The sequence below is a fragment of the Gekko japonicus genome, unplaced genomic scaffold (genome assembly GCF_001447785.1).
Source record: "Gekko japonicus isolate JY-2015 unplaced genomic scaffold, Gekko_japonicus_V1.1 scaffold1587, whole genome shotgun sequence".
In the NCBI taxonomy this organism is placed as follows: Eukaryota; Metazoa; Chordata; class Lepidosauria; order Squamata; family Gekkonidae; genus Gekko; species Gekko japonicus.
In genome coordinates this window covers 239,088-257,680 of record NW_015171550.1, presented here as the reverse complement: position 1 = coordinate 257,680, position 18,593 = coordinate 239,088, and the positions used below count along the sequence as shown (strand labels likewise).

The 18,593-nt window shown below is 41.0% G+C and overlaps 1 protein-coding gene across 1 annotated transcript in view; it reads right to left on the bottom strand.

Annotated features, from left to right (window-relative positions):
* Nucleotides 1-18,593, bottom strand: part of IGSF3 (immunoglobulin superfamily member 3) — a 171,543-nt gene that overhangs the window by 63,417 nt on the left and 89,533 nt on the right. The gene's annotated exons all lie outside the window — the stretch shown is intronic.

The window sequence follows — 18,593 nt, the reverse complement described above, 5'->3', positions numbered from 1 at the left end:
TGCACACTTTTATATGTTTAATCCCTGCCATCTCCAGTTAAAGGATCTTTGTGACTGGGAAAGACTATTCTGCTCAAGACTCTGGAGGGCTGCTGCCAGTGAGAAAAGATAATACTGAACTAGATGCACTAATGGTATGGCTCTGATTCAGCTTCATGGGTTTATTATTTCATTCTCGAAGTTACATAGTTGACCTTTGTTTATGGACTGACCAGCTAGATCAGGGGTGTCAAATATACAGTCCGCGGGCCAGATCCAGCCCCTGCAGGGCAATAATCCGGCCCGAGAGCAACTGACTCTGTGCTGCTTCCTGCTTCCTACATCACAGCTCCTTTTGGCCAGTCTCTCCTATTTCCTATTTCAGAGGAAAGAGAGAGTCTTCCCTTGATTGGCCATGGCTCCTCCCCCCCCTCCTCTGGGAAGGTAGGGGGATGGAAATAGCCAGAGAGAGGGGACAAAATGGCGTCTTGTGGGAATTTTAAGAAGGCCAGCAACATTTTATTCCAGGTATAAGCTTTTGTGTGCAAGTACATGTTTGAGAGAGAGCGGGACGGAGGACGAGAGGAGAAGAGAGAGAGAGAGAGAGAGAGAGAGAGAGGGGTTTTTATTCCAGGTATAAGCTTTTGTGAGTGTCAAGAGCAATGACGATGGCACTGAGTCCCCGCCCAAATGGGCATCACAGCCAGAGGCGCCGGCATTGCCAGAACCAGAAGCCGGCTCCTCTGACTCCTCACAAGGTGATAGCTTGCCAGTGCCTGAGCCTATAAACCCCGCACCTGGTCCTGCAGGAGCTGAGGAGGCACAGGTGCAATCAGGGAACTCGCCTGACTCACCTCCACGGGTGGTTCAGCTAAGGGAGCGGCTCCTGAGTATTAGCAGAAGCACCGCCACCACCACGAGAAGCCTGGCCAGAGGCCTATATATCTCCAACTCAGCATTAGGCTTTCGTGGAAGCAACGAGTCACCTCTGTGTGTGCCTTCTTCTTCTACTCTTAGGTCAGCAACTGAATGTCCTGGAAGGTTAAAATGTTTCCCCACTGGTTTTTGAGTGTTGTGGTTTCTAATAGTAATAGAAAGAGAGTAAGAGTCCAGCAGCACCTTTAAAGACTAACAAAATTATGGTAGGGTATGTGCTTTTTTGAGTCACTGCTCACTTCTTCAGACTTATTTCCATCTATTCTTTGCATCCTCCTGGGCTGAATCCCCCTGTATCAAATTAAGACCTAGGTTTCCTGTCTCATTACCAATACTGATATTTCCACCCGTTTGCATATCACACCTAATCCATTCAGCATCTGAAATCATCTTTATAAAGTTTATATCTCCAGTACCTTGTGTTATATTTTATGTAACACATGGCCTGGCCTGACAAAGTGACATTTATGTCGGATCCAGCCATTGTAACAAATGAGTTCAACACCTCTGATCTAGATGTTACAAGACATCACTCTTTGCTTAAATGTACAAGGGCTGCATGGTTTCAGAGACCTGGTCTTGAAAAGCAATACCTGCAGCACCTATGCTATGTAAAGACCATTTCTCCCTGAACCATCATAACTTTTTACCATGTGTCGATTCAGTGCTAGGGTAGGCCTCTTTGGCTTCAGGCACTGCTGCTGCATCGGTCAGATTTTAATCAAACAAAGGCACTCAATTCAGTAAGGAGAACAGAAATTTTGGCTCCAAGGTGTAAGGTTTCATAGACAGAGAGAGCTACAAAGCTTACCATCTGATATGTAAAAGGGAAAGCTTCTGAGAGAAACTAGAGAGCAATTAACAGGAAAATCTGGAACGTCTTCTTTAAATGCACACTATCACAGTACAGAAGAATCAGAGTGGAAATTTGTTCACTTGAACAAGTTTAATTACCTATGCTTAATAGTACTTAAGCAAGACAGACCTATTTTCATTTTTACATCCAAGGATCTAGTCCCAGACCAAAATTTTAGCTAAACATTAAGACACTTGATACAGTAGAAGTGGGTCGAAGACTTCAGCAGTCATCCATGTCATGGTGTTTGTAGGTATCATGGTACCAGCTGATGAGTTTCCTGGTGCCCATTTGCTCTTCCACAAAGCAAAGATCTAATCCTGGCTTTCCTGCACCTCCTTGGAGAAGAGCCCAGAAACAATTGACCTCATAGTAGGAGGTTTTTGGCTTGTAACATCCCAGCATTCCATGACAGTCATTTTCTGACTGGCCCCGGCTTTCCAAGGCAGCCAATCTGTGGCGGTGCCCAAATGCCCTGTTCTCAAAATTCTAAAAAGGCCTACAGGCTCAACAAGATTGGGGACCTCTGGACTGCATACCAAACAGGAGGTACATTAAGGGATTTGGAGGAGTGGTTGTAAAGCATACTGAAAAACCATGTGCCACCTGACAATCATAAGCAGAAGGAAAACAAAGCCACAATCATGTTCAAACACACACAGCACCATCTTCCCATACAAACCCCACTGAAGTGAATGAAGCTATGACAAAGCTACAAGTTCAGTTCATTTGAATGGGCCTGCAGAGAGCTTGATTGTGTCTAAGAAGCACAAAAGAGTTCTAGGCAGTAAGAGAGCTAACATAAGATGAGAGAATTACAGAACAGAGCAGATTGGAAACCCCCTTTAACTAGGAGCTTCAAAAGAGATAAAGCAGATAGCACTTTAACACTTAAAGAAAGCTGCAAAATACAGATGTTGCTTCTATTTTCAGTCTGATTAGGTGGAAGAAGGATTAGTAGTTTTGTGGAATCAAGGCAAGGGAAGGATCATGCTGTTCTACTAAACATGGGAGTCTACATGAAAAATGTTAACGTTTCTGCAATGTTACAACTTGCCACTAGGTGGAGTTGAGGTTGGGAACGATTATAATTAAACGTATAAATGAAAGGAAGAACAACAAATTGGAATAGCTCTTTTCTCTTCTTGCATACAGCAAAGCTATTTGAGTTCTGTCCTGCTTTCCAGAATGATACTTGAGAGAACAATTTTGCCTTCAGTGGTTCTCCGCAAGGAGAACTCCTGCTTTAAATCCAGCCAATCCTACCCATCACATCATCGCTTCTTGGTGTAGTTTAGTGTAGTGGTTAAGTGCGCGGACACTAATCTGGGAGAACTGGGTTTGATTCCCCACTCCTCCTGGATGACCTTGGGCATACCATAGTTCGATCAGAGCTGTTCTTGAAAAGAGCAGTTTCTGTCAGAGCTCTCTCAGCCCCACCTACCTCACAGGGTATCTGTTGTGGGGAGGGGAAGGGAAAGGAGCTTGTAAGCCGCTCTGAGACTCCAAGTATAAATCCAATCTCTTCTCTTCCTCTTCTTCTGTACCAGCCCCATGGTCATGTGAAATTCAAGGTGGAGTAGGGATACCAGCCTCCAAGTGGGATCTGGGAATCTCCCTGAATTACAACTCATCTCTAGACTACAAAGATTGGTTCTCCTGGATGAAATGCATGTTTTGGAGGGTGGGGTCTATGGCATTGTACTCCACTGAGGTCCCTGTTCTCCCCAGTCTCCATCCCCAAATCTGCAGGAGTTTCCCAACCTGGATTTGGCAACCCTACCAGTCCCATCCCCTGCTGGTGGCCAGGAGGGACCTGGCAACCCTATGGCGGAGTCACAGAAAGAAAAAAAACATGTAGAAGAAGGAAATAATCAGTGCGTTACTGCACATAATTACTATACATTACTACACATAATTGTAGCAGTGCAAGAATCCGGAGAATATCTTGTGACACCTTAAAGCAGGGATTTTTGAGCCTGCAGGCTCCTATGGAATTCTGACACAGTGCACTGGATGCAGCTATAAAATGCCTGCTGCAGCTTACCTTTAGTCACACGGTGAAGACCGTTGTGCTGTAATGGTAGCTGCTGCCAAAGCAACATTTTAAAAAATCTGCACAAAGATCCATCAAACTCAGTTATCAGTTGCAAAATTACCAACAAAGGTAATTGTCTACAAAGCCAGCAATAATAGCAATCTTAATAAGCACAGAGTAGGGTATAAACGAATATAAACTATTAAATTAAATTATACAAAAGCAAATTAATCATGCAGAATTACCAAACACAAACTCCCACAGTATCTAATCTCAATCCAACATTAAAAATAAATGTAACTATGGTAAAGTGCTTGCTTTGGAAGTTTGATGGATCTTACTGTGCAGAAGGATAGGATAAATAGTTTTACAAATTTGTTAATTGTACACTTACTGGAAGATAATAAGGATATCTATGACCATATACCGTACAAAGATCATGAATGTTTTAAAGCTTTAGAATTTTAAGGTTTTACTGCTTAAGCTCGACTTTTATCTCAATAAATTTAAAAAAGGTAGGATAAAAAACCCTAACATCTTGTGCTCTAAACGCAACTTTTTATTTCTAGACTTATCAACACCTAAAGAAATGCTGCCATAAAAACAAACTGGTGAAATAAACTATGGAATAATTTCTTTAAAAAAACCTCTGCACAATCAAATCTCCAATTGCCAGTTAGAAGCCTTTTTGAACCGAAGCCCCACCCACTTTCCAGAAACACTTCGCAGGCACCAGGAAAGGTGTCAGTCGGCAGCACAGCGCCTTGGGCACCACCTTGGGGACCCTTCCCTTAAAGACTTTTATTTTGGCAGAGGTTTCCGTGAACCTTGCAGACTCTGAGCTCTTCCAAACTATGAGGGTCTGGAAGAGCAGCGTGTTCACGTGCATTAAATGCAACATCCGGATTATGCACGCGACTAAGTGGACTCTGGCTCACAACAGCTTAGCTTTTAGTCTTTAAAGTGCCACAAGATTCTTTTTGTTAATTTGGCTGCAGTAGTCCTAATACAGTTACCCCTTGGTAATGAGCCAAGTAAAATATCAATGTTATACATGGAAGATGCAATCAAATCAATGTTTGTTTTTAGGATCCAGAAAGAAAATTAGGAAATGACACCTGGCCTATATTTTTATGTACGTGTGTGCATGCACAGACACAAACACAGGAAACTGAGTTCTTGAAGCACTAATGTGTCTGCAGATAGAGTGACTGGAGGAATTTCCTAAAGAGTTGCTACACTTCAGGAAAGAGCAACTTGTTAAATGTAATTAGCCAACATTCTCATTAACCTTACATCCTTGGTGCTGTAGTGAATTATAAATGATATGGAAGTTCACTTTGTGGTTCAATTGCAACAGAATACACCTACATTCATTTCAACATACCGATGACTAATGTGCTTATTCTGCTGGCTGTTACATATGTCTTAAATGCCTAAAGAGCCAGTGAGAGTTAAGGATATAGGAGTGACATGGGGTAGAAAATAATTTGCACAGATTCCTCTAACCTGCCATTATTTGAACAAAAAACATTGAAGAATTAAACACTGGTAATTCTCTAATGTTGTTGTACATCCTTTGTTGATAAAGTTTCTGACTGGGGATTTACCTTCTACACCAGCATGTTTACCACACAGGGGACTTGGATTTCTAAATATACATTTCTAACATCCCTCAAAACTCACTTCCCTGGGGACATCAGCAGCATGATGGTGCTTTATGGATCCATTATGTTGAAATAAGGCAGACAGAGGTAAAACAAAATGCTGTATGAACAGCGTATCTATCATGTGCATTGGATGTTGAATTAAAAAGTGGTCCTACCTATAAAAAATGATAAGGAAATAGAGATTTCTTGCTCCTCTTCCATGCTAAAGGACTATTATTCCCACGTAAGGAAGGTGACTATTCTGACCTGGATAACACAGCCCAATCTCAAAAGCTAAGCAGGGCCGGATGGGAAACCACCAGAGTATACCAGGGTTGTTACGTGGAAGGAGGCAATGACAAATCACCTACGAAGAGTTCTTTCTTTGAAAACTCTACCGGGTTGCCATAAATCAACTGTGACTTGACAGCACTTTCCACCACAGGGAAGGAGACTGCATGGCAGAGCAGTGCATTCCTCATCTACAGGTGCTAGTGTCTTCTGTATACCTGTGATTCTTATTTAATCTCTTTTTAAATAAAGCTCTTAAAAGACAACGTTAAGTGATCACTGGCTGGGATACAAGGTTTTCGCCAAGACCTAGGATAGATAAACATCTGACCTCTCTTCAGTCAGTAGACTGGTTGGTACCTGGACTGAATGATCACTGAAGAGACTGATCGTTCTTCACCTGGCCTCATGGTTCAGTGGTGAATGTGTCGCTTTAAAACAGTCAAAGAGACTTTTGGTTTCCATGTACCTGTTTTAAGTAACACCCACGCCCCTCAGGCTGGGAGTAACTCTGTAACAGTCTGCCACCCATCAGGCACACACACATGAAGGCTCTACTTATGAGTCTCCCACCTTTATTCTTTTTGCTGAAATCCCCTTTTCTTTCCTGTACCAATTTCTACCCCACTGTAACATGCCTTAAAGATAACAGGGAGTCTGACTGAGCTATGTGCCCTGAAGTGAAAGGGCAGTGATCCTTCTCCCTGTGTGCAGCTCAAGGAGGCTTGAAAGTAACTGGAGAGGTCTGACACACACACACACACACACTCTCTCTCTCTCTCTCTCTCTCTCTCTCTCTCTCTCTCTCTCTCTCTCTCTCTCCCCCCCCCCCCCCCCCTGAAGTTCCTCCCCATGCCAGTTCTGCCTCTGGCTGCCCCCTCAGCATAGACACTCATGTATAGCTTTGTTCTGCCCTCTCCAGCAGAGTCTGTGAATGAGGTCCAGCTCCATGAGGCTCTGTCCAGCTTTATTAAGCCAAAATAATTACAGAGAGAGAAAACTCTGCAAACAATGGTTGACTGTGGAACTCACTAACACAGGATGTAGTGAGGGCCACTCATTTAGCTACCTTTATACGGCGTTTAGACACATTCATGGAGATTAGGGATTGACCCTGTTGCACACGAGTTTTGATGTGCTTTCCAAGTACATCGAAATGCTTCCCCTGTCTATTAACACACTTAGTATAAGGTCTGATTAGTCTAGGAATTATTTTATTATTACAAGTGATGCTGTGGTGGGACTCTAAAAAGGCTGGTAGAAAATTATACTACGCTACCACCCCCAGATACTATTTGTGGACCACGGACTATAGGTCAACAGCACTTTGCCAATGTAAGTACAGTCTACAGTTCTACAGTTTTCTATTGACCTGATATATGTTTAAAGTATAATCCTTTGTTTGCTAAGTGTCCAGCAGGGGCTAAAAATAAGACTTGGTTGGCTGCTGCTACACAGCATCCTGTTGATAAGCCCTCAGATTACAATGGCATCCTTGTTTGTACTTTAATGATACGTCAAATGATTATGTTGAAAGAAATGCATCTGTCAAAGCAACTGTGGTCAAACGGCTGCAGCACGGGGGGAGGGGAGTAAGCAATTTACTGAACATTTATTTTCAAACAGGAAATTAGGTCAGCTTTCTAACTCAAGGCCTGAACTCCCCCTCACATGATGTTACAACCTATTAGTCATGCACTATACCTGAGCCACATGCTCCCTTAAGACAATTAAACTAAGCAGCAGAATTTACAAGGCTGCCTTATAATCTCATCTAGATGAAAATCTGACAGCACTGGAAAACAGCAGATGCTCAGTACAGTTTGTTGCAGCATATACACAATAAGCAGGACTGTGGCTCAGCATGCATTTTAAGACAGGGCGAATACTGCAGGTTTCACCTAGTGAAGATGCAGGTGGATCTGAGGACAGCAGGTGCACACAGCAAGATAACTCTCTCCTCTGACACTGGATGTTGAGAGATTTACTTAAAGGCTGTAGGATGGCTACCCAACAGGGAAATCAAGGCTATAATGTAGCAAAGGTTTGCATTAACATTGTCACCAGTAAATTTTAACACCCGTTGCAAGATTTAGAGGTTTCTTTTCAAATTGTTTAAAGTGACTGATCTCAATGTTCATGCGCATATAGGCAATTTTTTTAAAAAAACCCTTTCTAGCGGCAGAATGGATCTGTAGATTCAGACTGCCAAATCTGTTCTGTGCGTGCTCCCCCACATTCAGACATTTGGCCATGTGCAATGAGTGCATGGGGAACCAAAAACACCACTTGTGCTGTGATGGCTTTTTAACCCGGCTCCAAGTTGTCCTATGACAAGATAAGTATGGCTGGGGAATGGCTGACAGATGTGGCTGTGTCAGGCCAAACTGCTCGTGTGATCACAGTCTTTGATGGGTGACACTAATGGATTGCAGTGATGACCTTCCAAGAGCCCAAAGGTTCCAGCTAAGTAAAGACAAAACAGATGTATACAGTTCCAGCTTTTCCAATACAATACAAAAACAAAAGTCCATCAGGAGAAATTCCTTACAGATCATCAGTTAATATTTAAATGAGATAAATACGTGATATACGTTAATAATGAAATATGGGCTGGTTTTCCATGTAGCTTTGATTTGCCATATCCAAAAATTATGTATGTGTTTGTTTTCATTGAGGTCCATAGCACAGAACCATTTGTTTTATCTGAAATATTTACCTTTCCCTTTGACCCAAGACATTACACCATTACTAAGGTATATATATTTATTATATTATGACATTCCAGAAAAACAATCAATAAAACTAAACACAGGCAGTAGTAACATTTCCAGTGTACTGATCTCTTAATAAATGCAACCAAAAGACCAGAAAAATTTAAAAAATGTTTTTACTTGGCATCTAAAACCATTAAAGTAGATACTGGGTGAATGGTAACAGCAAGAAAAATGTCTCTTCCTGGTATCTACCTATTTAATCTCAGAAGATGGGTCACCTAGAGTAGGAGCTCTGGTGAAGACCTTAGAAGTCAAGCCACTGTTGATGACAGGGAAGGCAGGATATAAACAGTTTAATATATATATATTTAAACGACTGGGTTCACATGGGAAGAGTGAATTTCCCCCCAGAAAACGTGTATCATGGGCAGTATCACAAAATGGCTGCAATGAAGGTTGCGCCCAATCATAAAATGTTTGGAGGTTCCAATCCAAGCATTCTTTTATGACAGAGGCAGCTGCTTTGAAATGGGTGCTTCCTACAAATGTGAAGATGATGCCTACTGGATTGCTCTGAACCACCTCCTCCTCCGAGGCAAAGGAAAGACAGGACCAGCTTTTTGCTTTGGGAAACAGATGTGGTTTGGTTTCAAATGAAAGGGGGAGGGTGTACTCCCTATGCAGCCACCAGAGGAGGCTACTAAATCCAAAGACATAGGAATGTGTCTTGTGGCTCAGTGGAAGAACCTCTGCTTTCTATGCAGAAGATCTCAGGTTCAATCCCTGGCATCTCCAGTTAAAAGGACCAGGCAGTCGGTCATATGAAAAACCTCAACCTGAGACCCTGGAGAGCTACTGCCAGTCTGAGTAGACAATACTGACCTTGGTGGACCAATGTTCTAATTCAATATGAGGCAGTTTTACATGTATGGGCAAGGCAAGGGTCCGTGGCTGTGATGTGCCTGCCAAAGATGGAACTTGACACTTTACCAGTCAGTGAATTGGTAGGGAGCAACCTGAAGTTCCTTGCTTTTTGTTTCACTCAGGACTCTTAGGATCTTACCTAGAGATGTGAAGGCCCGGAAAAAAACCGGGAAAATTCAGAAAAAACCCGGTTTTTCCCCGTTTATTTCCTGAAACCTTTTTGTTTTTTTCTGAAAAATAGGAAATATTGAAAAAAGAAAAAGAATTGACTATGGAACGTTTTATTTTAACATGATGAATAAAATATTTTAAGACAAAGTGTTCAAATATTTTCCAAATAATTTCTAAAATATTTATATATGGTATTAGATTGATCTAATTTCTGTGCACTGAGGACAAGCAAGTCCTAGGTTACAAACAGAACTCTCCAATGCAAGAAAAAGATGCATTTCTTCCTTTAGAAGGTGCGATTGTCAGAAGAAAATAAAAAAGTTTGTTTTGTTTTTGCATGTGGGAGGGTATTCTGTTTGTAATAATTGTTTGGATACACTATATTTTTAAATATGCTAGTTGTGATAATTTCATGCCAAGTAAAAATGTCCATACTCATATTTTATGTTCCTAAAGTAACAGAATGACTTTCAATCTAGAAAAGACAAAACGAAATGTTAATGTAGCATTTTTTTCAATTTTCCCGAAGATTTCCGTTTCCCCCCGAAAAAAACCGGGGGAAAACCGGGTTTTTTTCTGAGCTTCAAAATTTCCAGAAATTTTACATCTCTAATCTTACCTCCAAGAATCAAAAAGGCAGTGGGTGCAAAGAAACACATCAGGCACCATGGGTCCCAGGGGTACTATGTTGGGGACCACTGGTTAGAGTGTCAGATTAGGACCTGGAAGATCAAGGTTCAAATCCCTAGTCATCTACGAGGCCCATGAAGGGACTTTGGTCCCCTCACTCACTCAGCTTAACTGATCTCTCAGGGTTATTGAAAGGATGGGGGGGCACCCTCTGGAATAAGGGTTAAAATAGATATAGACAGGCAAGATGTCAAACTATCTAGGCACAATTGGTAAAATTTCCTGTGTGTTCCAATGGAAGTTATCCTGTTGAACACCAACATAGTTCCATACTATCATATATGCAGCTTCTGCAAAGTGCAGCAACAGCATGTGCTGGCAAACAAGTGTCAAAATCTATGCTCCTCTTATCCTAAGCTTACAAAGCCACAACTGCACAGCACAATTAATCTTAAAAGAAGCACCATCATCATCTATATCTAGGTAGTTTGGAAAAAGTGCAGCAAGTGTTTCCCTAAAAGGCTTAAGATTAGTCACAAAAAAGCACCAGTAAAAAAGAAGAGATGTTATGTATGTGAGACTGGAGTCTGATTTGTGACTCATCTCTTTCAAGTTAAGCAAATATGAAAGCATTTGAGAAGCTAACACCAGAGACAGACATGTCCAAACAGGGCAAGCGCAACACAGCCGTACCATGACACAGGCTCTCAACAGAAAACTCAAAGTGGCAAAAGATCCACCCAGGAATATGCTGTGGTGTTCATCTACTGGAGAGCCCCCTTTTCAACAAACTCACAATCTATCCTTACTCTTTCACAAGAACTCACTGCTCTCAAACAATGCAACTATAGCACTGGCAACAGCTTCCAATATTATGCCACAACAGAATTAAAATTACCTAAACTACAGGAGCAAAATTATCCAATAGCAAGGATTATTGCATATTGAAGCTTATTGATGCTTGCTTTGTATGGGAAAAAGGATTTGGTGAGTGTGTGTGGGGGGGAGAAGCTGTACTGTGCATACACATACTTCATATAAACTTGGAATAATATTTTAGTTCTGCTAGTATTTTTGTTTCAACTTTAAAAATTTCACTGCGACAAATAATCATGCGAACATATGCTTTCCCAATTACAGTTTTCTGACTCACAAATTCAATACTTGGAGAGTTCTTTTTTTATGCTCATTGCCAATTTCAGATGCTTATAAAAACATTTTCTTTCTATAATGATTGCATTGCTTGTCACTCTCATTTGGTGGGAAGAACTCTCAGTATTATTTCTTACCACAAACAGTGTGTGTGTGTGTGTGTGTGTGTCTTTCTCTATCTCTATAGGGAACGATAGGAGGGAAAGGGGAATGTGAAAGGCAAAAATGCAAATCTGAGCAAATGCTTTGTTTATACTTTGGCTGCATTTCAGTCAGGAATAAGACATTAAGTAAAGGACTTTATGGAAGAGGTAGGGTTTGAGTTGGGAGCTTGAAATAATAAAATTATATTTATTCATTTAGGTACTTATACCCCGTCTTTCGTCCATTTTATTCTCGCATCAATCCTGTGAGGTGCTATCATTTACCCCCCCCCCTTAAAAAGTTATCCCTTAACCCATCCCTTAAGATGGGGCTTTAACTACTGTTCAACTTTTCTTCTATCCTTTGCCTCCAAATTCCTTGAGCATGCTGCTTTAACTCCTGTTTCGCAACTCCAATCTAAATATGGAGCAATGCAATAAAGGTTACCAATTTCTTTTAATAATTAATTTGAATCTAATTGTCTTATAATGTTATACAAGAAAAGATGGTTTGTGCCTGCACAGGAGGCTCACTGCTTTGTGTGTATTCCCATATCTTACCAATTAATTGCCTCCTTCAGGATCATATCACAGCATAAATTAAAGCTCATATTTTCCTACTTGGGTGTTTCATCACCATCTTAAATTCAGTATGCATACAAATGAACAATGTGATGATACTGTAAAACAAGAATGATGAGCTTTACCTATCTCTCACATTTGCTTCCTGTATTCAGTCTGGCCACCAAGCCCTTTACAATGGTATAAAAATACAACTCTTCATCATTGCACCTTTGGCTTCAACTGTGATTCATGCTCTTGCCTTGCCTGTTTTAACTTTGTCCTCCATCGCTGCATCTTGGATTTGAACTCTGCTGCCAAAATCCTTCCCTTTTCCCATTGCTCTGACCTTGTGGCAATCATCTTTCAATCCCTGCAATGGCTTTCGTCTATTCCCAGAACTAGCACAAACTTTTCCTCATTTTCAGGACTCTCCCTGGCCTTGCCTATCCCAGTACACACTGTTATACCCTGATATATTCCCGGCCATGACCTTCGCTCCTTCACCTTCAGACATCTGAAGACCTTCTCTATGCTCAAATGATTACACTCCCTTTCTCCCTTGCTGCCCTTTAAGACCTGGAACTTCACCTCAGAACACATATATGATGCCACCAAAACGCTCCTCCTTTTCCATGAAGCCTTAGGTACAACTGCTTAGTCCCCATCTCCAACTGAAACTAAGCCTACTAATGCAAAACTGAAATGTTGTTTATCTCTGCTTTTACTTCCCCATGCCCTTGTCTAATTAGAGGACTTGGAGGTGAATCCAGAGAGTTAACTTTGTACCTTATCAAGTATTCTGCACATTATCAAGTATTCTGCACATTGACGTCACAATGTAAATAAGCAAATAACTTTTTAAATATACAGTGAATGACCCATTACACGTTTAATGGGTAGGTACCAGTTAGATATTTGGACCAGTGACATAGAAAACAGATTAAATGATTTGTTGTGGGTTTTTTGTTTTTACAAAAAAGATAGGAAGAGAACTTGGAAATGAGTACAAGATAAGTAACTTAAAACAGTGGAAAACTGAAAAACACACAGCCTGCCAAAAAAAGAGGTGTCTAGGTAATAAGATCCAGAGACATACAATTTTCAAAAATCCTGAACATAATTTACAGTTTTGATCCCTCATGACCATGTACTTGCCCTTTTATTAGAGACTCAAGCCTTATACCTTGCCCAATAAAATTCAGAGTGGATGGTGGCATGGCTCACTGCTCAGCATCATCAGGAGAAGGACAACAAAGGGCAGGCAAATGTCACACCAAGCAGGCGCCCTCAAGTCACCACCTATACAAGAGGAACCTTCCAGTGGTTGCTTTTGGGTGGGGTGGGATTCTGCTGGACCAGGAACCAGGTGAAGGGAGGAAAAACCCTAACCTAGATCTGTTACCCCCCCGTCCCCCAACAAAGAACTATTCTTCTAGACATACACTTTCTGTTCCAGACAGATTTAACCCAGATGTTCAGTCAAGAAGAAGCTTAACTCCAAAGAGAACATTTTATATTTCAAAATTTTCTTGGGGTCTTAAGCTTTATGTTCTTCTCCTGGGATGGTGAGATGTTCTGTTCCTTGCCACAGAAATTCCCATGTTTCTGCATCCTGGAGAGTAATCCAATTTAGCTTGAATCCCCTCAGGATCTCCTTGGCTTGCTCCTCCTGATGTTACATGATCTCAGAGCCTCCCCCCCCCAAGCTCAGCACCCTCCAGCCCAAGCTGGGCTGGATTGTCAGGCTTGAGTGGGAGCAGGGTGGGGGGAGACAGAGGCAAGAGTACACACACTGATGAGATTGGGTGTTAGGGTTGCCAAGTCCAATCTTCTTACCGGCGGGGGAGCCTCGCCGGGCTCCGGTCCTCGATGTGTGCGCACGCACCGCCAGCACATCACCAGAAGTGACGTGTGACGTCAATCACATTGAAAGCATGGCCCCGATTGTTGGAGGGAAAACCATAGAGTTTTCCCTCTGACGATCGGGGCCACGCCCCCAATGTGATTGACGTGGTTGCGTCACCTCTGGTGACACAGCCACACTGCGCTTCGGGGGGGCGGAGTCCCCCCCGGGGCCCGATTCCACGGCGGCGGAAATTGGGCCTCCGAAGCGGGGGTTTACCTGCCCCCCGCCCCCACTTGGCAGCCCTATTGGGTGTGTGTTTGTTTTTTTAAAAAGGTTGTCAAGCTGGTTTTAGATACAGTAATGAGCCATCAAATTGTTTCCAACTATTATTCTGTTAGGCTAAAGTGATCCAGAGAGGTTTTCAAACTTCAACAAGTTTACCAAAATGGTGCCCTGATTACTTGTATTTAGGGAGTGAACTTATGACAGACCACTGCTAGTGTTCTTGATTATCCAATACTTGCTTGCAATTTACTTTTGTTGCTCTGGTTCCTAAGTAACACAGCCTCAACCACTTACCTGTTTTGCAGTCTGCTGTACTGCATCCTCTCTTTACTGCCTGAAATGAATCTGCAGTTCTGTGGAGTGAACTCAAAGTAAGACGTGCCAGACATTAGCATGCTTAATAAGGGTCATACTCTCACCTACTCAATTATTATTCATTAGGGACAACTGTTCAGAGAAAATCATGACATCATGGGATTAAAAGAATCAGTCATGAGAACAATGATACAACAGAGCCCAAACATAAGAAACACTGTCAAATGTATGATTAATTAAACAACCTGCATGATCATCTCATTAGAGAAAACAGAAAATGCCAGACTTCCAAGGTTATAAAGTATAACTCTAACAAATAGCTTACAGAGATTAATTACTCAATCCACAGGAAGTACCTGACATTCCAACTGTCTTGCCATCTTACTGTTCAAACACACAAAAACTAATCAATATGGAGACTACTAATCCATCTTCTGCATAAAATATTTAGTTACTAATATAGTTCCACCCCTCTCTACCTTCACACTGCTTCTTAAAGCCCACAACTCCTATGAAGCTCTTGGCTTAATAATACATAGCTGTAGGGTTGCCAGGTCTGGGTTGAAAAATACCTGGTGACTTTGGGGGTGGATCCAGGAGAGGGCGGGGTTTGGGAAGGCGAGGGGCCTCAGCATGGTACAATGACACAGAGTCCACCCTTCAAAGCAGCCATTTTCTCCAGGGCAGCTGATCTCTGTCAGCTGGAGATCAGTTGTAAAAGTGGGAGATCCCCAGGCCCCACCTGGAGGCTGGCAACCCTACATAGCAGTCAAACAGCAATTCTGAGCATTCAAAGAACTTCACATAGATTATGAGGGGAACAAGGAGTACAGGTTCCAGGAAAACAGAAAGTAAGTTGATGATAAAATGGGCAAAAAGAATAAGAGGAACATATTGGAAAATACATTAAAACAAGAAGAATTTCTTTATCTGTATCAGAAGCCAGTCAGACAGTGGGCCCTTGGATGACATAGTAGTGAAAAGACTGCTAAAGAAAGACATGGAGATTGCCAATAGACTGACTGAATTCTTTGCACTGGTTTTTCACTGTAGAAGTTCTTCCCAAAGCAGTTCAACTGAAATATTTGATCACCAAAAGTTAATGTGGCTTAAATGGTTTGGGGGCATGTGTGTGATACACAGTTAAAGAGATTTACTGAATTATACAGGCTTCTTGAGGCTGTCATTTGAAAAAGTTAATTATAACTTTGAAAGTGCTTAATTTGACTGGTACCCATTCAATATGTATAATTAATTTTCTGAAACTCTTGAGATATTTGCACAGTGAACAAAATTATTATGGCATTTTTAGCTTGGTTAACTAAATACAATGTACATTCTAAATTAGATTCAAATCTATTTGCAGTACCAGAAAGGTTTCCAGAAAAGTCTGTGATTCAAAGTTGTCTGGAAAACCTGAATCATTTAATATATAACAAAGTATACATTTCTAGGAAGAAAATCTTCCCATTTAACTAACATTATCATTTTAAAAATGAAAGGGGTATGAGAGAGAATGGGCAGAGAGATGAGAGCCAAGCAAAAAGTCTCTTCCAAATGTTTTCATTTCAAAAGGGTAGATAAACAAATATAAGGTCAACAGTCGTGTTAGTCTGACCCACAATCAACAGTCATACAAACTCCTTTCCCTTCCCCTCCCCACAACAGACACCCTGTGAGGTAGGTGGGGCTGAGAGAGCTCTTTCCAAAACTGCCCTTTCAAGGACAGCTCTTGTCAGAACTATGGCTTGCCCAAGGTCATCCAGCAGCTGCAAGTGGAGGAGTGGGGAATCAAACCCGGTTCTCCCAGATTAAGAGTCCGCACACTTAACCACTGCACCAAACTGGCTCTCAAGATTTCTAGGCACCAAGGTGCACTGATGCCTGCGATTTGTCCAGCCCTGAGGAATCATATATCACATTAAAATTGTTTCCTTAATCTACTATGTTCCAGTTTACAACGTGATTATATTAATAGAGCTGAGAATTTTTAGTATTCATGTCGCTTTCATACCATCAAATGAACATGGCAGATCAGTTTAAGATAACCAGCAGCACAATAAATGTACTTAAATCCTTTTCAGTCCACTGAAGACAGATCTGTAAGTCACACCAATGTTGTACATATGTAAGGTAGCAAAGTTTCATACATCTTATTTATATTTGTTTTCCAATGGAGAAAAGAAGAATATAGAAGGCTTCTTTAGAAAGGGATTCAAAAGTAGTCAAGACAATTATAGGCTAGTTAATCATCTCTTGTCCCCCAGATACACTGTGTTATCATCAAATGCCTTCCCATTTATTTATTAATTTAAATGTTTACATGCAACTTTTCCTGCCATCCATGGGAAAGGTTACTTGCCCATAGGTATGAAATAACTTAAAAAGTCCTTATTAGAGCCTATTATAAAGGCAACTTATTATAAAACAGTCAATACATATGATGCAGTCAATTTTGGAATACTATGTGCATTAAAATTCTAATAAACTCTTGTGAAAAAGGATTGTGTAGAGCTGCAAAAGGTGATGAGAAAGGCACATAAAATAATATAAGTAATGGAAGCATGAGGAAAGGTGCTTGGAGCTTTTTAGTTTAGAACAATAATTGCCTCCTTCAGGATCATATCCCTTATTCAGTCTCTACACGGGATAGACGTCCACACTCCTAACTATTCAGGAGGAGAGGCGGTTCCAATACTGATGTATGCGGATGATGCTATCTTACTGTCCCAAACTAGAGTTGGTCTTAAACGGGCCTTAAGAATCTTTAGGAAGAAATGTAATGAGGAACTATTAACGATTAATTACTCCAAAACCAAGATTATTTGTTTTTAACAGGGCTTATAAGAAAGATATTTGGAGAATAAATGGACATTCTATAGAGCAAGTAAAAACATATAAGTATTTAGGGGTTACCTTCAACTATAATGGCAGCTCCTCAGCCCATATAACCTCTACAATCTGTTCTGCGGAGAGAAATGTTAATGCTATTATCAGGTTTTATAGGAAGGAGGGCCAAGGTGTAATTTTAGCGGCTCTGAAATTATTTGATGCAAGGGTCTTAACCCAACTCACATATGGTACGCAAGTAATTACATTAAGTGATAATAATTTTAAGGACCTGGAAAAAGTTCACTCTAAATTTATTAGAGCATTATTTAATGCACCTAAATGCACAGCAAATGTAGTTCTTAGGCAGGAGATTGGGGTGACAAAAATGGAAACGAAAATCTGGATTGCTTCAATTTTTTATTGGTTAAGAACGCACTTGAAGCCTACAGGTTTAATTCCATCTTTTTTAGCTGCCAATCCATATCCTGAATGGTCCTCCAAAATATTAGTCAAGCTTGGATCAATCGGGCTTCATCCTGCAAGCCTTTTGGAGCTTGGATTGACTAAAGCTAAATCTATAGTAACCCAACGCCTAATAGATATAGAGGTCCATAAGGAAGAAGCGCTCTTACCCTTAAGATATAAAGCCTTAAAATCCTGGACAGGTTTTGCCCCCGCTCCATATCTTTCTAACATCATATATGACAGCTATAGATGGGTTTTTTCTAGAGCACGTTTTGATGCCCTGCCATCTAACTTGTTACAAGGAAGGTTTCGGCGCTGGCCTAGTTCCCAAAGATGTTGCCCGTGTACAAATCTTGAAATAGAGTCGGTCTCACATATATTGTTACATTGTAACTTTTATGCTATGGAGAGACAGCTGTTAATTTTCCCATTGTTGTCCAAATTCAAACCCTTGGATGTTCATTTGAAATTTGCGGAGTTGAGGATTTTAACTTTTTTGCTGGAAGACCGAATAGAGAGGATATCTTTAGCTGTGGCAAAATTTTGCTTTCTGGGCCTTAAAAAGAGGAAGCTAGTACCTTAGATAGTGATCTGATGACAAATTAGCGTTGCATTGGTGCGTTTCAATTATATATTGTGTTGTTCCTGTATTCGTTTAAATGGTTATATATATATATATATATATATATATTCGATGTATGTATTTACTATGTACTTATGTATTTATTGTGTATTTTATTCTTCTTCTTGGAAACGTTCTATTGGCTGGTCGCTTGACCATACTAATAAACTTGACTTGA